This window comes from Pomacea canaliculata, linkage group LG5 (assembly GCF_003073045.1).
Source record: "Pomacea canaliculata isolate SZHN2017 linkage group LG5, ASM307304v1, whole genome shotgun sequence".
Taxonomy (NCBI): domain Eukaryota; kingdom Metazoa; phylum Mollusca; class Gastropoda; order Architaenioglossa; family Ampullariidae; genus Pomacea; species Pomacea canaliculata.
Window position 1 is genome coordinate 1,180,805 of NC_037594.1, and position 24,663 is coordinate 1,205,467.

At 44.4% G+C, this 24,663-nt stretch overlaps 1 protein-coding gene across 2 annotated transcripts in view; it reads right to left on the reverse strand.

Moving 5' to 3' along the window:
- The window catches only part of LOC112563778 (parathyroid hormone/parathyroid hormone-related peptide receptor-like), a 61,343-nt gene that overhangs the window by 34,235 nt on the left and 2,445 nt on the right, over positions 1 to 24,663 (reverse strand). Inside the window, exon 1 of one of the 2 annotated variants that reach the window (XM_025238102.1) lies at positions 909 to 1,077. The exons of the other annotated variant lie outside the window; for it this stretch is intronic. The gene's annotated coding sequence lies outside the window, so the exon portion shown is untranslated. Of the gene's footprint in view, positions 1 to 908; positions 1,078 to 24,663 lie in introns of those variants that run through there. 2 annotated transcript variants of the gene reach the window in all.

A 24,663-nucleotide genomic window follows, 5' to 3' on the forward strand; every position in this document is an offset into this window, starting at 1 on the left:
AGGAGACAGACGAGACCCCGACAACAAGTTTCGGTCGGCCCTTCACAACACATAATTAATTCCTTATTGCTGTTATTATCTCGCTGCAGACCTCGCCATGTGACAGTCAATAAACTCTTTGTGTCCTCCTCCCGCTGCCAACAACAACCCTGAAGTCGGTAGATATTACTTGTGTACTTACACAAAGACATGCAAGCATTCATTACTCTCTTCTCTCATTTTCTCTCCTCCAAATCCTCCCAACAAACCGCGCTCTTTATTGAAATGTTGTTGAGACTCTGTCCATCTTCTCGCAGTTGCTAACAAATCGTTTCTTTCTCAGTATCTTATCCTCTTCCACGATCCTGTTGGCGACTAATCTTTCTCATTAACGCCGTTTTCTTCAAGTCGGTTATCAAGAAACGAAGGACGAGTTACGCAAGGGGAGGATACACCACACAACATAAAAGAAGTCTGTGTACACTCACCTCAACAAGAGCTTCTCAGAATCAAGCGACCAAGACATGTTAACTCACGATAATTTCAAGCTTGAAGTAATCACCTGAGTTGCTGACATTAGAAACTAGTTTCCTGAAAATCCGCGTCTGACAACCGCTACCCCACCCACACTCACACCCACACCCCCAGCAGGTCAGGAGAGACAACTCTTGAACAAGGACTGCAAGATAGCAGACCTACAGCAACACAGGCAAACAACTACAAATTGTTCTCTAAACCTCGTGTATGTACTTACACAAGTGTGAAGACAAGTAGCGACCTTGTACACCGTGTACACCTTGCACACGTCACTCCACATTTCACGTGCGGAGCAGGTGACTGGTGACGTCACAGCATCACTGCCATCCACACAATCCATGATGGACACAACCAGCGCAATATAAACACGTAATGGGGCAAGATGTACATACCCACAAGTAATCCTATAGTTTTGATGCTCAACAGCGATGACAGATGATTCTCAGCTCGAAGGGAGAGCACCGGAGTTGTCCCCCTTGAGAGCGGAAGGCGCTGCAGGCGGCGGAACTGCGTACCCGTCACGGACCCTGCGTGTAGCGGGAGGCGCACTTGCTGTCCTCCTCACAGGTAGAAGTAGGAGTTGATTGTGTGTTTGTATGTAGCTTCCCGGGCAGCGCGGTCACTGGAGGAGAATCTTGAGCCGGCGAGCGGTTGGGTGAGCAAAACTCTGGTGGGGGGCGTTGCCTAACGCTTGGCAAACACACAGCGACGACGACAACAAACATGGACGACTCAGTGCTCTAGTGATGTTCTCAATAGTCAGTACCTTCTACATGACAGACAGTCTGGTGCCGGGGTGAGGGTTAGCACGAGAATCAGTCGAAACGGGTTGGAATTTTGATGACAGTGCCTTCTGACACTGTGAGGCCTTGGATATATTGGGATGTATTTGATAAAAGTGACAAAACAGGGATGAAGAGGTTTGAAACTACCAGCGACAGGATGAAAGTGTTAAATGTGACACGTGACCTGTTGCCACAAGACATACCTCACTAATGATTTGGGAAAACGATTTTGGAAAATGAAATTCACCGCTCGGTCTACAGGGAAATATTGATAAGTGATCTCCTCTTTGAAATTCTGAATGAAGTCACTGAACGATGCCATGGGGAAAAATTATTCAAAAACCCAAAAGTTCCCATGAGTGATCATGCGTCTAGCGGAACATGGCGGGTATCTGAGTCTGGCCACACCTGGCTGTAACTGCGTGGTGTACAGGTGAGGTGTGGAGACTAAGCAGGACAACTGGTCCTGTCAACTGTCACTCAACTGACAGCCATGCACATCATCCAATACAAGACAGTCGACTGTACGATGAGGACCTGAGTAGATGGTATATCGCTCTGACCCCGGGCAACAGTTCAAGGTGCGCACGTCACCACGTCACCACGTCAGCACGTGTTTATGTTTCTCGCACCAAAAAGTCTTGCAGTCTTCAAGAAAGGTCCTCCGGTGCCTTAGCCCTGTAATTGAAAAATGCTTGGTGAACTTCATAAACTCTTCGCCTGACGAACCCGAACATCAGGTGAACCAGGGACACGTATTTCATTAGACACTCGTTGTTGGTTTATTTTTGCTGTTGTCGATGCTGGTGGTGTCAGGGCGTGCCCACGGATCTCGGCCCAATGTCGGGAACGAGGCTGATGAGGAAAGTCAAAGGAGTGGTGAAGTGAATTACAGGAGGAAGGCAGAGGGCGATCGACAAATCAACACCAACACACCCACACGCACGGACCACACACCCAGCAAGGGACGGGTAGATACAGATAAGTTGATGTGAAAATTACCTTGGCTCAATTAATTGAATAGCACCAGGTACTGCTACATACCTCCTGCACCTGCCCTTTTGATATACTGAGCAAACCTAACCTTTGGCCATTGTTCTCGACTATGCGACACTCTCTTGACCTTTAGCTGTGACAGAAATTAGTCGCACAGGTCACAGGAGTCTCAGTTTTCTCGTAAACACCTTGTGCAATCAGCTTTAGTAATTTTAGCCCTACCTGTAATGCTTTAAAACCTTTTCTCGTGTTTATTTTCTTCCATTTTCATTCATTCTTTCTTTCCATTTCCTTTCCTTTCTCCTTTTTTTTCAATTTTCTCAAGAGCCCATCTTAACTTCAAAATTGAATGCAATCATTCGAACTGCCAGACCGAAAACAAAGAAAAGAAAGAATAAAGAGCTAAATTACTGAGGGTTGATGGATATTCTACATATATCCAGAAAGACAGCCAGACAGACAAAGATACACGTGAAGATGTCATCAATTACACTGGAAGTAGACGACAAGCCTTTGCCAGCCGACGACGCTCGAGAGACAAGCCCTCCGTGTGACCCTCCGCTCGCCTCGACTCAGGATGTTATTGGACTTCATCAGCTCGACAGTCGAGCCGTTGGTGCCTTCTCGACTTGTACTTACGTAAAGTAAATGTGTGTGAGTGTGAATCAGTGAGGGAGCGTGCGACATGAACAGTTCAAGGTCGTCCCCTGACCTTTTCTAGGTCGCTGCGGAGATGTTTGCGGATGCGGATGTTTGAGACCTTAATTTTCTCGGGGCCAGCTTTCTGTGGGCATTGCTTACTTGCTCTTCCTGGCTGCCTTACCTTCTCCAACACTTACTAGAGTCAAGTATCCATTACCAACAGATGGGTCAACTGGGAAAAGTAAGGCTGCGCCAAATGGATTTCGTTCGCGCGACTCTCGGTTCAGATGCTAGTGCTTTAACCCCTCGACTATCCTCTTCCTCCGTGAAGGAAAAAGAAAGGGAGGATGAAAGAAGGCAGACAAGCGCAGGCAAGGTGGATGGCTGGTGAGTGAGTGAGATTGACCGCGATAAAGAACAGCGACTTTTCTTCATGTTCATAATTAATGTAAGAACCTCCCACACACCCCATCACCATCAGCTTCAGCAGGCAGCAAGGATGCTGACAGAGACAGAGAGACAGAAAGAGAAATGAAGGGAAGGAAGAGAGAAAGTAATTGTCAAAGCACACGCAATGAGAGCGTATCAGAAAACCGTGGTTCGAAACACACATCTGTCAAAACACCAGGCGGCTTATTGTAACAACAAGTCACGTGACGTGCCTGGAGCAGCGTGACCAACACAAACAATGGCGATGTTTGTTCACGCGCCACTGCGCATGCGCCAGCATTTCTAATAAAGTACTGTCGGTGTGTGTGTGAGAGAGAGAGCACGTGCGTGTGTAAAATAAAGCTACCTACCATATCTGTTCTTCTATGCCTTTGCGTGTTTGTTTGCTTGTTTGCGTGTTATTGTTTGTATGTGTATATATGATTGGTTGTGTCTGTGTGTCTACGATTTGTGTATTTACGTATGTAAGTAAAGTATTCACAGACTTTGCATTAACATGCGAGCACTGAGGGAGATGAGGGATTGCAGCTCGGTCTCTGTTCTCTCACTTGCACCACTGGAAGTAAAGGGGGTCCACCATAGTCCCCCCCACCACCACAGTCCCCCCCCCCGACCCCAGCCATCACACGAGAGATTTGAACCGTTGACACAGTTTCCGCAGCAAGGTCGCGGCGAGCAGCTTCTCGAGGACTCGGGTTGTCATGAATTGTAAGTGTCTGTCAGGTTTAATTGTTTGGGGAGCGAGTCTCGCATTTTCTCGTCCGCTAACGAGTTGTGGTGCTCCGCCGAGCATCTCCTGTTCTATTGTAGTCCGTGGTATCCACTGATACCCTCGCAGATACCCCAGTCTGCACTCTGTCACGTGCACCACACTACACCTGATGCTACAAATAACACAGACTGCGCCATGTTACACACCAACACAGTTTATCCGCCACAAGTACCCGTAATAGACCCCACACCCGTGATATTGTAGAGGGGGGGGGGGAAATTGGTGTTTTACGCCGTGTCAGCAGCTAAGGCTATATTACGGCAAGCAGCCAGCCCTGTAAACAGATGCCACGTGCAGAGAAAGATCAGAGTGCCCGAGACGAGAAATGAACTCAGGGCAGCCAACCTTCACTGTATTGGTGACAGGCGCTAACAGCGCTAACCGTTGCGCCACCGGACCGCTCGTGATATTGTAGACAAGAGCTGACAGCACCATGGCAACAAATAGTCAAGGACCGCATCAGTCTACACCGTGTTGTTCTACAAGGTTTCGAAAGAGAAATGACTGAGTTCAGTTAAAGTTTTAGAAGAAATGCGTGGGTGCGTATGATAGAATGCTCCGCGTGTTTGTGTTCTGTGAAAATAGCCACATCCTGAAGTTCTTGTTACAACTGATGTTGACACGGATTTGCAGATCGTTCATTAAATCAGCTTAGTCACCATCGCTGATTGAGGGAGCTGATTAAGCTCGCACCACATCCCTTGAAAGAGTCCTAAATTTTGTTTTGCTTCATTTCGCAGCTAAGAAAACGTTGTCCGGGGTCAGAGAAGACGATATCACCGTGGTAACCCAGGAACATTGCCGTCTCTCAGACAGCCAATTATATCTCCACAAACGGAGCCAAGTCATCACAAGAGACTCCTTTTGCCTAATACAATCTGAGAGGTTGGGGCAGTCATCGAAATTCGACCTCAACAACCGCAGCCTCAAACGAAGAAGCTAAGACAAGTTCAGGGTCTGAAGACATCAAGTGAGTTTAAATATAAAAAGCAAGAATCTAGCTATGCAATAAAAGTATCCAGCTTTTAGACATAGAAACAGTTACAAGCCATCACTCCACAGACTTTGTTCATCAGTCTGTCAGCCTGTCTGTATGTTTCTTGATGGAGTGATGGGTCTGCGTGTCAGTCCTCTTGTCCTTGGTTTTGTCCTGTTCTCTTCCAGACCTCGTCCACACCATTATGGCGACAGCAAGCGAGACTATTTTTTGTTCAGATCGCAGCACTGCTCGGATAATAAGATAAAAAAGCGGCAAGTATACATGATAAGGGATGACTGCATGAAAAATAGCCACCGCTTATAGGGCTGAGGTCAACTTCTTCGCAAAAATAAGGTTCATTTCATGACCCAGACGGCGGCAAAATATGTCAAGCGGTCTTCGAAGGACTTTATGAACTCAATGATGAGTTGGTAAACAAAGAAGTAAACAATAGAAGAGAGCTTTCATTTCAAATAAAAATACTGACTGTTTCTAGTAGAGGTGTTGATGCTGGTGATGTAGCCGTTGAACTATTTTCGCCTCGTGGAAACGATCACAAACCATATAACAAGTTTTTAAGAATTTCCCCATAACTGACGAGATATAATGGTTTCGATGATTTCCACAAAGCTGACAAAGGCGTAAAATGTTTTTGAGGGTTCTCCCGGAGCTGCCATGAAAAATCTTTAGCGGAATACACAAAATTGAGAGAAAATAAGATTTAGATCATTTTTCCAAGCATGTCCTCTTTTTTCCCTACTGACTGGCGGCCTGGCTTCGGTTGCTTCTTATAGAATTATATTATGTTCTTTTCCTTCCAATTTAAGTTGAAAATTGCTCCATATAACCATTTCAAATAGCAAAAAAGTAAATAACATTTGAAATAAATGTAAAAAATGTTATTTGTTTTCAAAAAGTAACATTTCTCTGTGAAAGAAGTGATGGCGCTCAGAAATACCACACTTTAGGATGGATATGTCAATATCAATACGACTAATAAATTTTGTTTATTATGCGATCAGAAAAATCGGCCTGATTTGAACTAATTTGTGCTTCATTGCTAACCACGTTGACAGCACTACAATATTCATGAACACTATAATAAAGCTGCCAAGGTTCACCAAAATAAACCGCCATTACGGTTATTTTACGAAGTTGGGGAAAGGTTTGGACAGTTTATACAGCCACTGGACCTCCCATCAACCCACCAAAGTGACCTGCCTTCATAAAAGGAAAAAGTGGGTCTGATGAGCCCATCGCGAGGATTGTGGGATCAATCTCTCAGATGGTCTGGACATACCGATGTGAGAGCCATACATGTCCGAGGAAATTGTTTTTCACTGTCATGGCCGTAGGATTAGTGTTTACACAATCATCTACAACATCATCAAACCAACGAAAGCAATCCATCTCCATCCGGACCCGTTTCATCGTCATCCATTACACAGAAGGCAGAACATGAAATCCAGACAACAGTTGACTCGCGTATCTAAGCAACGACTATAAAAAGTGCCACAAAAGAAAAAAAAATAAAGAAACAAAGAGACAAAAAGGGATTTCAGAAGGTGCCTGGGAAGCTAGCCAATACAAACATGTGGGCAGCGAGTAGAGGGATACATTGCCAAGTAATCAGGCTTATCGTGGCTGTTTGCACAGGTAGGTACAGACACAGTATCTTCTCGTCGAGTTGCCGAGCAGCCCTCAAATATGTCTTCAGACCTTCTTGACATACTTGGCTCTTGGCGCGCGGAGCTCGAGATACGAACTGACTTCTGAGAGTAGGTCCTTCTAGAGATACGTGCAGTTCTTTGCGTGTGGATCGTTTTCCACACGTCAACAGTTTAATTTATTTTAAATTATAAACTACATTAATGCCATTTTACACAGCTTGATTGTTGTTCTACTCACACTGTATCAGTAGACTGTAAAGTTACGGTTGTTCTTTAAATTGTCTTGTAAGCAAAACCTCTTCCGCCCTAATTATGACTGCCACGTACTCAACGTTGAGCGTCAGCAACTGACTTTCCATCAGATTGCACTGTCACGTGAGTGTGAGACTGACCCCACCCCATGTGACCCAGTCCAGCATCCCACGGTGGCAGCAAGAAACCATCGGCTGACTGCAGCACTGGATGCTGGCTGGCAGACCCACTCCTGGCCGCCCTTCCTGTGCAGATGAAGATATCAGCAACATGTGAGCAGCTCGCCAGATAAAGTCTCGCCAACTAACGAGAAGATGCGTGTTCGTCGAGATGCAAAACGTCCGCCCAGTGTCAGCGAAAACAAAAAAGCGAGACAGGTGCAGAATTGACCCGCCACATAAAACATTTAACCATCAACAACAACATCCGCAGTCCTTCAGGGGAAAAATCAAATCGATTTAAAAGGATAATGACCGACGTTGTGCTGCACTCCTGTCTTCCCGCCTCAATGGAGTCTTTGTTTTAACACCAACTTCTTATTACTATGTCTGTGATTTTTTTCTTTTTGGTAAAACACTTTGAGCTAGCTTTTGATGGTGGGGTAAAGCGATTCATAAATTCACTTTATTATTATTATTGTTATTATTCTTGATTGCAAGACACGCCTATTGTCTACCTGCAGGACATCTACAGACTGGCTATTTTAGGAAAAAGCTATACACTACCTGAAGAGCGTGTCTCTGAAGTGTACGTGTCCTCTGAAGCAGAACTGTCAACAGTCGACTGGCGACTGTGTCTCACAAATACAGAGATCCAGTCGCCACCAATACACAGCGATGAGCGCGATGATAAAACATGTTGCTGACACACGGGAGAAACAAGTGTTTCTCGGGTTACAGGCCGTCTGTGGCCTTATGTTAACTGCGCACATACTGGCACGCACGCACAGACACACACACACGCACGCACGCACACACATACACACACACACGCGCGCGCACGCACAGACACACACGCACGCACGAGTGTCACCAAAAGCGATTCAACAATGCACGTGACTGCAGCGTGATGCCTCGACGACGATAAGAACACCTCTACCAACAACAACATAAAAAGTGTAGTCTTACAACACAAAGTAGTCGCCAGCTCCTACACTGGGTCACGTGTAGCGGTTAGTGTAGACAACATCTTTAGCAGCACGTGAACAGGGGAAAACCCAGCAGACGTTTCTCTCAAAGGTCCACAAGCGTAACCACTGTATGTGTAACCACGTTACAAGTGTAACCACGTTATGTGTAACCACGTTACAAGTGTAACCACGTTATATGTAACCACGTTACAAGTGTAACCACGTTATGTGTAACCACGTTACAAATGTAACCACCTTATCTTAAAGGAGTACTACAGCGCAAAACAGTTATTTTTGTAATGACTGAGCAGAGATTCTAAATCTTTCAAACAACTGAGCACAGCTGAATATAAGATGATATTTTCCCCCAAATGTCTGTGAAAAGTGACTGTCGTTCTCGAGATACAAACCTACAAACTTTAACTCAAAGAGCAGAACCACCCTCAAAGAGAGCAGGGTTTTATGTGACTGCGTTTATCTTGTGAAGGATTAAGCGAATGGGGGAGATGGGACTATATCTTCATTAGTGGTATCCATGGACAATCATGACGTCACGAGTTTGACTGGTAAACATGCTGAAGACGCGGAATGTCCCTCGCTGACGTCACACAGCACGTCACAGCCTTATCACCGACGTCACAGACTTTACTACACCTTTAGTTCACACAACTCGGCTTATCATTTGCAAACCAGCGCCAAAGACTAACGGATAACAGTCGGAATTACACAGAACTCTTCCCAGACACCAGGGGGAGGATCCTGCCACCTGGCCGACGTAAATAGCCAGAAGCAGGGATTGACACAACGCCCCGAACCAGCGCCAACGACTTAAAAAGTATGGCGCTCCTAAACAGGAAATGCGCACTTGAAGCTGCGCGTGGCTTCCTAGTGTTTTCCGGCGACTGCCATTATGTCTCTGTCAATCACATTTCCACAAATATCGCATCATTAGAGCCGAAACTCAGCACCGCCAGTCCACATATTTTTATACCTCCACCCTACTTTAACCAATGACCGCAAAACGTCATGTAAGATAAAGTAAGAAATGAGGTCAGTATTTATTCTCGGCTATAAATATAACAAACAGCTCTGTTTGTGTTTGTCTGTAGTTCTGTTTATTTTTTTTCTGCAGTCAGTCGTTATTTCCTGATGGCGTGCAGATTTGCCGAGTGTGCAATGTTTACGTCCGGAAAAAAAGAGATAAAAAAAGGCTGCACACGCGAACAAGAAGAAAGAAGATCATTATCATCAACATCGCCTCGTAAAACAATACCAACTGTTGCTGATTTACGATGAAGAGATTGGGATAACGGGCGGTTATGACGTCAGGGGTTGCCCCAGCACCGCTCATCCACAAAGGAGGGTCGCTGACAACGGTTTTTGGAGTCAACGGAAACTAATTAGCTGAAGACAAGCCAGCAGAGCTTCGGCGCTAACGAACGTCAATTAGGAGCAGACGACCAAGCGGAACATCAAAGAGGTCGAAGCGTCGACCGTTCAAGTCCGCGCTTTTCTCCTCCTTGACCTGTCCCGGACATGATCAAGATGAAGTCTCTCGTAATTAGGAAAACCTTTGACCTCATCTCCAGTGTGTTTCCCCCGACGTCGAGTGCGATTCTCTACCTCTGTGTGTCTGTGTATCTGTGTGTCTGCGTGTCTGTCTGTCTGTGTGTCTGGCCGTCTGTCGCTTTTTCTGCTGTTTGCATGGCTTAAGTCCCTCCAGTCACGTGAGGCTGTAAGATGTAGCTGTTTGTATATATCGTTCCATAACTGTTTTTTTAATACTCAAAAGTAAGTGTAGTGATCGGTAGATACATGTTTTGCCTTTGTGTACAGTTTGCAATGGTTCTTTCCATCCTGGGTGAGGGGTTGGGGGGGGGGACGAGAGTGCACAATGAACAAAGATGAATTCAGTTTTTTTTTTTTTTATAGGAGAACGGTGTGCGCAAAGGGATGTAAGAGAGATGTGCTCAAGACGAATATAACAAACAAAATGCAAAATTGGCTTTAGATTGTTTTTGGTTTTTTTTTTTTGTAATCGGCAATACTTGTACATCACCGGCACACACGCATGCTAATAGTAGCTGACCTGTGGTTAACACCTGTAAACAATCAAGTCATAGACTGCGTCTTAGTTTTCTTTTCCTGTCCCTTGTACAACTGCTCGGGGGCATCTCTGGGGAGTGTCCAGCAGCAGTAACCAGCATGTCAATGGACAAACTTCCCTGCTATCTTTGTCCATTGTTGCGACATCTTGATGGAAACGTTGGCCACGTTCATCACTAACCACACCACAGTTGTCAAGAAAGAAGTCCAGATGGGAATAAAGGAAGAGAATATTTACAGACACATTGCAGCCAATTATCAGATTCCACATCAGCATGTCTTCTGCTAGCTCCTTGCAGTTTTCTGCCCTAAAATTTCCCAGAAAGCTTGTAGATACTCGGCAAAAACATTGCACGCTTGTTTCGCATCGCCTTGCAAAAAGTTATCTAACAGGTCATCTTAGACGAGCTCTCGAATATGAGGACCCACAAAATTCCCTCTTTAACCTTTGCCTCGCTGAGTCCAGGGAACTTTCCATAGGAAAGCTGGTGAAGTCCTGTCCATGGCTTTTACGAAATTCTTCATCAAACCTAGCTTAATGTGAAGGGGTGGGAGCAGGATTTTGTGAGCCTCGACCAGAGCTGGGTGCTGGATGTTCTTCACTCCAAATGCGACATTTTGTCTGCGAGTCCATTCCTTCCGTAAGTATGTAATTCCCTCGCTCAGCTATCTCACTCATATAAGAGAAGTGTAATTTATATATCCCTGCTGCAGTCCCGTTAAAAATCACCTGAGAGGTGCCAGCTGTACTTGTTACACTCGATGGAGTTCACGAGCTGCTTGAAGTTACCGTACGTGTCTGTCATGTGGACAGCACGCGCTACTGGAATACACGGGAGGTTTCCATTATACAGATGGTAGCTCACCTCCGGGTGAAGAAGTACTTCCGGTCTCCTTTTTTTTTACTTCCCCTGGAAACTATTCGGCCTTGACCTGATGTGGCAGGCAGCTGACGACCTTGGAAGCAATGATCACAGTTTGTGGAATGACCTTTTGCGCTATATGCTGACAAACATTCACGACTCGCGAAAGACCCGCCGCCTGGCGGAAGAGTTGTAAAGAACGATAACCCTTACACCTAGACAGCATCTGGCTGTGCAGCACACGTTGCTCGCGCGGCAGACATCGTCCGACACCAGGACTGACGCACAGCATCGCTGGTCCACGATTACAGGTGGCCACCTGGCGGTGGGCTGCAGAGTTCAGGGTGGGAGGGACAGGGATGGCGCTAGGGGGTCGGCTTTTCCAGCATCCGCAGGCAGCCAGCCCCTGTGTCGGACTGGATGTGGTCCCAGGACGGAAACTAGTCTTGTATTTCTGGCTTTGTTTAAACAGTTTTGCCAACTGACACCGTGTTTGGTCCTACTTCAACCTGCATGAAAATATTTTTCTTCCGGTCTTCAAGTCTCCGGCGTCCTTACTGGATCCTTTTCGCTTTACTTTCCTTTTCAAAACAGTGATAACTGATGATCAAGAATTAAAAAAAAAAAAAAATCGGGAAGACATGCTAGGCTCAGAGAAAAGACCATTCCCCACAAAAAAGACGATAAGAGAATAAATGTGAATCCAAAGACATTAATGTAAAATGGCACCGGTCGTTGGCTCCTAACAGGCTCCTAGAAAATATTTATATTACATACTGTGGGTAAGGAATGACCTATGTAACCACATGGGAATGGGACAAAAGCTGCTGCTACTACTGCTACTGCTACTACCTTTTAAAGTACACAGGCTTTCTAGTATTGCTTATTGGTTTACCAACAAACTGTATGTGAACAACAGAGATCTTGGACAAAAGTAAACATAAAGTAGTGTTATATAAAAAAAGAAAAACAATAGTGATGCTAAAGATAAAGATGGCAATGATGTTAAGAATACTAGTGACATTACTGATGAAAAACTATCACAAATGATTGTTGTAAATTGATAGTTTTTCTCAGTCCAAGATTTTGATGAGCAGAAGAGACTATTAAACTGCATTAGGATATTAACTGCATCCTAATTATTGCAGTAATGCCGAGTACCTCACTCATCAACTGCCATTAAGCTGAGTGTGTTTGTTCTGAGTCTGAAAACGTATTTACAAAAACACAATTGTACATTTTAGTAAGATAACAGGAACCAAAGCTCACACTTGACGACCACACGATAATATAGGAATGATTAAATAAAATGGAATACAAGTTTTTACACCATAGTTAAAAAATCTTTTATTGGAAGAGTTACTTAGCTGGCAAAAAGGATCCTGTTCCCCACTAAATCCAAAAGAAGAGAAAGTTAAGATGGATAGATAAATTGATTTGAAAGAGGAAACTAATTGATTGGCAGGTTTACTCAAAACAGGTTTTCACGCAGGCGGTATAAATAGCATCAAACCTGACACCTCAATAGTTCCAGTAAAAGAGAGAGAAAGATAGAGGAGAGAGAGAAGTTCTGTATTCTCACAGCACGAGACAGGCCCCTGCAAGATAAAGGAGACCAAGAGAGCGTGAAGAAATAAGAAAGTTTAGGATCCAACTGTCAATGGCGCATCCGGGGCAGACTACCGGAAGTTCGCTGCTGTCATTTCTGTCAGGTTCCTTAATCAGCAACTTGATCGACCAGTGAACTGATGACTAGTGGAAAGAATGAACACAGAAGGCGTATGAGCAGAGAAAATGTAGACGAGAAAAAAAAAAAAAAAAAAGAATATTAGCTGGTAGAAGTCAAGTATCGCAAGTCAATGTAGTAAAAGCCAGGTGTGACCGATCCAACCCAGGGTTTCTGTACCCACCTCTCATCTCCGTGATGCTCTCTGACATGGATCAACTTCATGGACCAGCTAGAACGAGCATCTTTAAGACTCGGCTTCTGAAGAAGCTACTTGTAGTGAGATAACCAGGAGATCCATTAGGTGGCCCAGGGCTCGGCTCGTCTCATTGCCGCCATTAACCTGTCAACATGGATGGCCCTCCCCCAGTCACCCGACAGTCTGTGTCGCCAAGAATTATTTTGTGTGCCCCACCCATGAAAGTACAATGGTCAGCCCGCAGATTTTAGAATGCGCTGTGTCTGCTGTTTCCATGGTAGTTTATTTTATTCTTTCCTTCATTTGCGCCTTGTCCGTCTATCTGGGAGTGAAGGAGCTGTTCATGGCAGATTGTGTTTCTGCAATTCAGCGTCCCCAGTGTTGCCTCCGATTATTTCATGCGTGTCTCACCCGTAAAGTACTACAGTAACTGCAACAGAAAATAGCCCACACATATTTTAGAAACTGTTTTGTCCGCTGTTGCCATGGCGGTTTATTTGTTCTCTCAATCGTTTGCGCCTTGTCCATGTATCTGCGAGTGTAAGAGCTGTCCATTTGTGGGAGATCGTGTTTCGCCAGCTCAGCCTCCAGTTGTTACCTCCCAAGAACAAGAACAGGTTATTATTTTGAATTATTTGTCGCAACATTGCACATCGATGCCACGTGTGAGGTTCAGGGTTCGGTGTTTGTGATGCTGGCATCTCGCTGTAAACAACCCACTGGACCTTCAGCTGTGAAGTGAACTTGGTTACACAGAAATCGCCCAGCTCCCCATCCTCCTCCCATGACCTTAACGGTTGTTTTTTTAAATACGCAGAAAATACTTGTTTATCAAGAGCTGTGTTTGTGATAACTTTTTTGTGAGGCAATCTGTTGCCGCCACAACCCAGGGACCTTTAACCGTATCCCACTCAGTGTGCATCATGTCCATGCTGTTTATTGTGTTCATTTGACTTGTGTACGTGTCCTATACACAGTCCATGTACAGGTATGTTGATAGCATCTCATGTCACAAGTCAGTTTGTGTATTTTGATGTAGTTTTTTCAAAATCTTAGGATTGAATTTTGTTAAAGTGTTGGTTTGTTTCTCTCTGCTGGTGTGCAGACGACTGTCAAGTAATTAGCACCCACATCATGAAATTTGCTCTTAATGTCAAGTCTCAAAAAGAGGCCATTCCATTTCTTTCTTCCTCTTCTGATCTTTCCTTTCTTTTCTGTAGTGTGTGTGTGTGTTGGAGCGTGTGGGTGTTCAAAACAAATAAAACAAATCAATGGAATAAAATGTGAATTGTTGACAACCGATTTCTGATTTAGAAAATGTGTCGGAACATGAAATGTCACTTAAAGAAATCGAATTCAAGGAAAATTTTGTATTTTGTAAATGAAGTCTTGATTAAAACTGGAGGGACAAGAAATAAAACCGACTTGGTGACTGCAGTTCTTAACTACAACTAGGGCATCCTTCTCTACAACTACAACTAGGGCATCCTTCTCTACAACTACAACTAGGGCATCCTTCTCTACAACTACAACAGGGCATCCCTCTCTGCTGATTATAGTTTCTGTGCTTGTCTTTGCTCAGGAAGAAATTTTTTCATGTTTGCATGGAACACAATGAAAAGAAAAGGTTGTTCACGCTGTGAAGAGATTTGAAGAGGTGAGTACCGCATGAAAACAAATATCTCATTCCAGCGAAGAACAACACAATAAATAATTAGAGCACACGTGGAACATCCACATGACACCCAGTAGATAATATGCACGTGCTGTCCTAAATCTTTGTCAAATTTTTTTATGTGTTTATGACCGAGTAATGGTCTCTGTGTTCAAATGTCAGAAGGCAACAGAGAAATTACCAACGAGGCTTTGAAAGGTTGGGTTGTAATTGTTTTTTCGCGTTCAGTTAGTTCATCCTATCTTTCATCTCTTTTGGGGGGGATGATTGTCAGTTACTGAATGTATCTGACGAAAAGTGACGACAACTTCATAAGGATGGTTTGCAGTAAGTGGTTAAACGTACCTACTGTCTGGTAATGAAACCATTCCGACTTTCCCTTCAGATACATTTTACTGACAAAGTCATTCGCTGGCGAGAAGACAGAAAAAAATTTTAGATCGCCGAGTTGTCTCCTAGAGTTTTGCACCCTCGAGTGTGGCTCAACCATGTGGCTATGATTTGGTGGTGGGGTGGGGTGGGGTTGGGTGGGGTGGGGGAATTTGGTGTTTTACGCCGAGCCAGCAACTAAGATTATATGACAGCAAACAGTCAGTCCTGTAAACAGCTGCCACGTGTCTCGCTCAAGTCGGTCTTTAACTTTGTGAGCCAGCATGTGAGCTTTGCAAAGCTGTGTTGGAGGGTGGGTTGGTGGGTGAGTGGCTGGTGTCTGAGTTGCTATTCTCAGCGCGCGGGTGGGCACAGAAGGGGACTTAATGCTGCGAAAATCCCAGACACTCAGCAGATTATGTCCCCGGGACAACCTGTTGATACCACATAAGCTACACCAGCAGTTAAGAAAAAAATGTACAAGGCGGGCAAACATTCTGAAATACGATAGGCCGCGAACACCGTGAAGTTGCAAATGTTGTTGATCTTGAAAGCCGAGTGACAGACAGAAGTAAGACTCAGACAAGAGCTGAAGATTTGCAGTAACAAACACTGTGTATCAGGGGCTCAGTTGTCGTCTGAACGTCTGCTAAAAATCCGTTAAAGCAAACAGCAAGAGAAACACTTCTGTTAAGGTAGGAGGACGCCGAGATGGGATGAAGTGAAAAAAAGATTGTCTTGGAGAGAAACAATTTAATCCTGAGTTGATTTCCCTGAAGCGAAACATTTTTGAAGAGTACTCCCATTTTTTGTTGTGCCAAACCTCACATTCACTTCCAAACCTGTGATTAATTGTTTTACAGAGGAGAGCCATGTTGTCACCAATATCATGGCAGACGTCAGTCGCTGGGCATATGGGAACTACTCATTATGATTGAGGAGCAAGCATCGTTATTTGAGTGATCAAAATTCTCCCAACTGTGATGATAGCAGGTTTGATAAAGTCAGTCGAGGTCGCTGTGTTCTGATCCTGTTGTTCTGATCCTGTTCCTCTCAAAACGAGGAAAAACGTGAAGTGAGAAAAGAGGAACAACTGGAGAATGGACAATCATTTAAAAGCCATGACAATGTCTAGAAACTAATAAAAATTGTGATTTGAAAAGGGATGAAATCTAGTCAAAGTCAAAATGTGGCAGAAAAGTGCGCCTGGAACTCAAAGAAATGGACGAAAAAAAAAAACCACACTACCAGCCAATTCCGTGTGTTATTTATTATTTTTTTAGGAATAAACGTGATGTATCTGATATTTGAGAATTCAAATGTCTGCACGTGCGAGCGAACAAGTGTGGTTTGTATGCGACTGGCTGCTGTGTCTTGCCTGCACTCTTGTGGACTTTCGCAGGATGCTACACACGAGGGTTGATTTAACGAGAGGACTTTGAGAATTAATCAACCAACCCACTCCGTCATCTCGACCCGCCACGTTTTTCATGCTCCGCTCGCGACTGTTTTTAGCTCAAGCTTGACAATCAACAACTACATCCATAAAAATGTGTGACGAATTCTGTGAAGCAAAAATCTGATAAATGTCGAAGTGGAGAGCTGAGCTACACCAGCAGTGACATTGCAAGCACTGATGTTATCGTTGTGGTGTCGTTGAGAGATCGCTACCCTCCCTGTGAGCGGAGGGTTTATCACACATCTATCACACAAACTGTTTGTTGCTCTTTCTCACAGTTGATGGCAGCATTAGTCATTAGTCACATCATATGAGTAAACTCGTCATCACCAATGTGACCAGTCAATACTAGTCAATGCAGTCAACGCTTCTTTCTCTCTCTCTCTGTTTTGTCTTATTTTCACAGCTGAAAGCGTTTTGACAAATTTCGCTTTAAAAAATAACTTTGATTTCGAACTGTAAATACAGTTAATGTTTCTAATTCTTGTCTTCTCACATTTGAATAGAACCTGCTTGAATAGGGTGTATTGAATAACGGAGTTAGCTCCCTCTTTCTCTTTTTGTCACCAACACATACACACACATACGTACACACATGAAGGAAAACGCATAAGCCTGCGCAAGCTCAAGCACACACACACACACACGCATAAAAACACATATATACAGGTACTCTCCAAGAACTTGTGCTCACGGGAGAGTTGACAGGTGTTTTCAGAGAAGAGTTGGTGCACTTGTTTTGCAGCCACAAAAGATGCACGTGAACAGTGTTGCCTGTGGTGGTGTGTATGTACCACGTGTGACACAGGTCAGCCAGGTGAAAACACGAGACAGCTCCACGTGGCTCTGTGGAGGCCAGTGATAAGACCGCAAACAGCCAATTAATTTGCCGGCCGCAGGTCGTTCCCGATCCCGTTACGGTCTAACGGAACCATGCAGAAAAAAAAGTAATGTGAGGGAAATAAAAGTAAAAAAGTAATGTGAGGGAAATAAAAGTAAAAAAAGTAATGTGAGGGAAATGTTGCCTGACCAACTATCACATCTATTATCCAGGTAACACGATGGGGGCTCAGAAACGCAGGATGGTTGGTTAGTTGAGTTTCACGCCGTCCAGAGGCCAGAGACAGGTAAGGTTGGGGTCATCTCTTTACCTTTTCAAGTCGTTGTGGAGGGGGGAATGTATTCCCGGGGCCAGCTTTAGTGAGGGGGTTGCCTATCTCCTATCCCTCGCTGCCTCACCTTCCCCAACCCTGTAAGGATCAGGTACTCATTCCCGCCAGCTGGGTCGACTGAGGAAAGTTTGCTGCGCTAATCGGGTATTGAACCAGCGGGCTCTCGGTTCGGTACCAGCGTTCTGACCACTCGGCTCTCCGCTTCCTCGATCCAGGAGGACATAATTAATACTCAGAAGGTCTGAACGCTGGAGTTCGAGAACCTTCACGCAAGGGGCGTGTTAGATTGTCGGGATAGTCAGTTGAGGTCGTGGAAACTCTAGGATTGCGTGACCAGCCTCGCATTGAACTATCGTCACGACAGCGCTGCAACAGGAGACAGAGGTCAGAGGTGAAAGTTGCGACGAGAATGGGTGTACTCAGCCTAAATATGAAGACTGCCGTAGTCAGTAATCCAGTAATCCTTAATCGACAGTCTTGTAGTAGTGAGGTAGTGGCCACTACAACAGCAGTAGTAGCAGTATTAGAAGTAGATGTTGTGCTGGTGGCTTTGGTAGAAAGAGAAAAAGTCTACTAGCCTACTGTCCATAGAGGAAGGGACATAAAGATCGGTTATAGGGCAGGGCACGTGGAAACGGGGAGACAAACCCTCTCTAACCTTTTACCTCCCCTGCTAAATCAAATACCCGGTCCAAATAGGCACTGGGACTTTTTCAGTAACAGGTCTTAGTGGCCATCTTATGTCCTTCAGTCTAGGGTGAGGAGGAGTAGAAGAAGAAGAAACATCAATGGTCGACTTGTTGAGCAGCAGGCAAACAAACGACTGAAGAGAAAAATGAGAGGAGACTGACCCACCTCTCACTTCATTCCCCTGGCGACTCCACTGTTTCCCCACCTCTGTGCCTGAGATTTCATGACCTCCCCTACCTGTCTGTGGTTATCTCCACTCACCGCATGGCCTTGTCAAAGGACAGGGTCAACGACCGACATGAAATCCAGACATTCCTTTTTGTCTGTCACTCAAAGCAAATGAGTCAAATCAATCAAATGAATATTTGATGCGAACAAAATACACGATCTCTCCACTCCGGCCTCACAACCTACCTTGTTCGTAATCAAGCAAACTTTTCCTCCATCTTGGTTCACTCACTCACTCGGTTCACGTGCACCACACTGACTGTGTGCTGACGATGGTGTCTGTGGTTTGGCTGACTGTAGGTTTGTTGGTATTTTTCGTGCTTTGAGCAAACAGTTCGCATTCAGACGGAGAAATACTCTCTATTGATTTTATTGTTACTATTATTATTGTTGTAGTGCCACTCGACGCAGTTTTAATTAACTAGTTTACATTATTTATGCTTTTTTTTATTTGGCGCTCCCCCCGTGCCTTCCCTTCACACGTGAATGAATCTGTGGGCAATGCAGTAGCCCACAGTGTAAACGGGTGTACAAAATACTTCACAATTCATCTCCTTTTATTTTACCTTCCTGCTCTTCTCCCTTCTTCCATCTCTTTGTACTTTCCCTTTTCTTTCTTTCTCTTTCGGTTGGATAAGGGAGTGAGTCAGACAGATGTAACAGCCAGGCTGATACATGTGCTCTACACACCATCTGTGTGCCGCCTGCTGCACGCACACGCAGCACCTGACCAGGTGACGACGACCCCTCCATCACCGAGGACTGACAAGACTACGTCCCTCATCGGTGCCTCATCGATACCTCAGTCTGGCGCATGCGCAGCTGTCAGGGTTTAGCGACAGGGGGCGAGACTGTACTCGCTCGAGTGTTGCCTCCCCTGAGTACCTCTCGTTGTAACGGAGGATTAAAACAGAAACAGCAGGCAGCCCCCCGCTATTGTAACAAAGCAAGTGACTGAAGATAATAATATTTATTTCATCGCCTCAGCTGTCACAGCAGGGAGGGACCTGTTAACGGCAAGTAAACACACCGGTTGCAGTTGGTTAATAGGTAATATCAGGAGTTCCTCCCCCTCCCCAGTCCCTCCACCTATTTCCCGTTGTGAAGTAGCACCAAACACCGATCGCGTAAATTGATGAAGTCACATGACCTCTGGCTAACCTTGACCTACGTCACTCTTTTCATCCGTTCCCGACTCGACCTCCTGTCAAGTAATTATTGCTTGTCCTTCGCACACAGCTATGTACCTCCCGAAGGCTACTGTATTCAAATAGCAGACGACAGTACAATAGTTATAACTCGGAAGTAAGAAATGACTTGAAAATTAATTATCATTGGTACGAGGGGAGAAATCACTTTAGGTCTTCCCAGTTGGAGCGCACGAAAAATAAACTCAAAGATAAATATTTTGTAAAGAAAAATAATTTATTTATATTAGTTAAGAAATGGATGAGAAAATGAGTTAATCAAAGTTTGCTGACAAAGTCACGTAAAAACGAACCTGGATCTGTTATTTCTAATATTATTTTCAGGTGAGTCATTTCAAACAAGGAATTTTATTTCTATGCTAATCATTTTCATTAGAGAAAATGACGATTGGTACGACGATCAAAGAATTAACTGTCCTACAGACGAACTGTCGCTGAATATCTGAGGACAAGGAGTGGTCCATTTCTCCAAGAAACTGTTTAGCAACGGCAGAGCCTGTTCCACCAACTGACGTCACGTCACGTGACTACTTCCTACACAGCTCAGCAGTTTGCGGGGAGTAGTCCCTAGTGAAAAGGGAACTTTTATTATTGTGTATTTAAAGAAATATTTGTCATTATTGAAAGCTGAACACTAAAGCAAACATTTTTTTTTCTCGAAGTTTCCTAAGGGTAACTTGCAAAAATCTCGTCACTTGCTACGAGAAGGTCCCGTGAAGTTCTCCCTAGTACGCCTTTGTCCCCAAACACAAGCCTTCCTCCGGGTGTGAGCCCAGTGAACACCTTGCATGATGTTGTAATCTCACTTCTCAAACAGCTCCTCACGCTTCACAAGCTTTGCACGGTAATCTCCCCTTTGTACTCCTGTCCTAGTAACCCAGTCCACAGCTCGGGGAGGATCTTATTTCGTGAGGAAACATGTGACCCACAGATGAGTTCCCTGATACCAGAGATGTGCATGGAGACGTTTATACTGTCATGGATGCAGCAAAGAGCGGTAATTACTCTCACACACGCACGTGAGAGTGAAGTGAGAGAGAAGAATGTGAAAAAAGAAGGAAAATTAACTAATGGTACTTTCTTCTCATTTTGAAACCAATATATTCTCGCTAAACACGATATCGACAGTTCAGTGGGAGACTTGCTGCAAACACGAATGACATGGCAAGAAAAAGAATATGTTCCACTAACACTTGGCGCCATGGACATTACCTCCCCTCAGTCCAGTCAGACCAACCCACTACCCCGGGTGAAGACAGTTTCTTCCTACGAGAGACCTCAATCCGAGCACTATGACACAGCTAGTTCAGGACACACCTGGGGAACAATTAAGTTTTGACTAAAATCGGTCAGGCTTTCAGCACGGGCTCCCACTGAGGCAGGCAGGCAGGCATTCCATCGCAATCAGGTCAGGTTTCTAACGGAGGCGGTGAGTTAAGTAGGTCAACATTGTCACACAGGTGATGACTGGGACTTTACAACCCTGATCGCGGACAACCGCAAAAAAACTTGTGCAGAAAGGTCGCGCTTGGCTGGGTATTGCCCCTCCTGTACCCGTCCATTCTTAAGAAATTCAATTTTTGATCCTTGTTTAATGGTTGACAGAACGACACACACGCCACCTACCCTTCACACCGTCTGAACATTTTAAAGCGCAAAAGCATTTTAAAGCCCACTGAAAGCTTTTATTTTTTAAATTACTAGCTTAAGTTTGATACAAGACACTGTCCCTAAGTCTAAACGAATTACTATGGTTCACCTTTGACCTCCGCAATCCTCACCTGCGCATCGGAATGAGGTCGAGTGTTGCCAGTGTCTACAGGAGGCTGATTGTAATTACAAAATCAACATGACCTCCACCGTCTCACCTTCATTGTGACCTTCAGTGACCTTTCCGTCAATCCCCAAGTGATGTTAAAAAACTTACTAATTATGAATCTAAAATAATTTTAGTCGGTTTGGGAAATTGGGGAGAAAAACTAGCTGATCGGATATTTTGTTTATTTCCGTATAAGTTTTGAAATGATTCACACGAAGCTTGAAGCCCATAATACGGTTTGAAAGCGGCTTTGAACTTTTTTTTCAAAAAAAATTTAACAAACCTCGGACAAGCTGACCGTTATCTTGTCTCTTTATACATTTCAGTAGCTGAGAACTTTTGAGTACATGAATTCTTGATTCAACAAACAACCTCTCTCCACTTGGTTTGACAAAGCATGTTATGTAAACACATTAACAAATCTTTACAAATCCTCTTGTTTGTCATCTTAATGAGACCATTCTCAATTTCGGACAAGCGGCCATCGGATGAAGCAGTCTTTAAGACTAAGGACACCACCGCCTGTCACAGTCAAACTAACTTGCTTTTGCCCTTACATGGCAACGGTTCCATTTGGACTTTACCCCTAGTGTAGAAACTCCAGATGGCTGTGACAGGAGCAACGGTGTGGCTCGGCAATACTGGCCGCCGACTGTCAGCAGCTGTCACTGCCAGTGAGGTAATAGTTTCAGGAGTGGTCACGTGACGGCGAGTTCAATTTACTTGATTCTCTGTACATGTGAACCCAGTTTAATAAGCTTCAAACACAGTCGGTGCCTTACTTTCGCTATCGTGAACCTACACACTCTCTTTATCTTTTACAGTAGCATCGTTATAACCGTTATAATCATCTTTATTCTCTTTTTAATAAAAAAAACTAACATTTTAACAAAGACAGCATAATCTTGATTCTTATGACTTGATACTAGAGGACAAGCAAGTCGGAGAACACGTGGAAGGGAAGCTGTGTGTGGATGAATTGGTGGGTGAGTTAGAGGTATGTAAGCCCCAAGAAACTCTCGTCGTAAAATATACCCGAGGACCCTTGTTTCCATTTTAATTTATGCGCGGATCAAGACCGGTTGAGTCGTCTGCTCGTCACATCGTCAGCAGACTTTGGAAGGCGCGAGGAGAGAAGCAAACAGTCTTAACTCTGTTGGAGACTGAAGTAGGAGGAGGACAAGGGGAAAGAAGACACCACAATGTGTCAGATCAGCCAAGCATGAAAATGGTCTTTATCGGGAGCAATTTGATATCGATTTGCCTGATCATGCCAATTGATCTGACCAAGTGGGGGAGCGGTGCTCAACGGTGCAGCAAGCAGACGACAGCGGGTCAAGCAGGGGGCGTCATCAACATGTCTCCGCAGGAAATCAATGTTTCTGCCCAAAGGGAGGCTATTCACACCATGCAATCGTCTTGCTGCCGGCTCTTCTCGATGGTTGCAGACTGAAGAACCTCAGACAAAGAGTTGTGAGTGTGTGTGTGGGTGGACCAATGAGGAGGGCTATACTGACAGGCAGGTGGCCCATCAAGAAACGCTCATCAACCCTTAGATAGTAGAGAATAGAAATCTTGTCTCAGTATCTTTGGGGAAGAGAGAAAGAAAGAAGCGATTTGATTGGCTAGTATTATCACTTTTCTAGCGGTGAACGAATATCTTTAAACCATCGAAAAACGTAAAGACAAACCGGGTCCAAGTGGATCGACTGATGTACCCACAGACACAACAACCAACAAGTCTTGCATCCTAACCTCGTAGTAGTGGGAATACTTTGTCCTTTTTTCTGCACACACATACACACGAGTACTAAACACACATGAGAGTGAGAGAGAGAGAAGGAGAAAGAGGGACGACGATGAATGCGTATTCATATACACAGGAACAATGCTAAACAAAACAAATGCGCATTCATTGACAAACATTGAAGAAACGGTAAGAGCCAGTCGCTTAAAATAGAAACACTTGGACACCGTCACTTGACCGCCATCATTCTGTGACGTGACCTATCCATTTCCGCCTCTCCAATAACGGCCGGTGACGTGCAGAGGAACACAAGTACACAAAGGCCACTAATTAAGAATATTAAATAATGAATGCATGACCAGGTCAGGAGTAACAACTGACTCAAAAACACAAATAAAGCGCAGCTGTATGTTTTGTGTCAGTACAGTATACAGGTACACAGATAGGAGTCTACAGCTGATCGTATGGTCTATACGAAGGAGACAAGCTGTTTGTATAGTCTATAGACAGCTGTTCGTATGGTCTATAGACAGCTGTTCATATGGTCTGCGAAAAATGAGATGCTGACTATTTTTAAAACCAAACTTGCGAGTCGATCTGCGAGACACGATTACTACACTCTCTGTGTAAACAACAACAAACCACCTTAACGGGAAAACTAAAACTACTCGTTTCCCTTGTTTTAGACCCTAGTGCGAACAAATGTCTATTAGAATACTAGTTCACTTTTCAAGACCCAAGAGTCTGATTTCTTGCAAGAGTCCAAGTCTAACAAAATTGTATTTTTTTTTTTTTTGAGAGACGAGATACTGGGCATCGCATGTGGGACAGAAGGAGTTGAAAGTTAGAAATCATGTTGTATGATAGAACAATTTCCCCAGTTATTCTGTAAAGTTCCAGCTCTCTCATTGGGTGAATCTTTGAGGATGTGAGTACATCCTTGACAGATCATGACTGCTTACACTTCACCTATTTCTGTGCTTGCTTCCCACTAAAGGCGATTGCTTGCTGACACTTTACAGGATCAGCAGACTTAACACACTTATTATGGAAGTGCATTTATTAGGAATCATGCATGGGTCTCTAAAATATAGGTACAGTAATACTTCCGAACAGAACAACAGCAACAATGTTTCCCGTGGTCCCCAGGCTAATCCCCTTCTTGTTTCTCAGAGAGAAGTGGAGTAGAGAATGCCTCTTACTTCTCATAG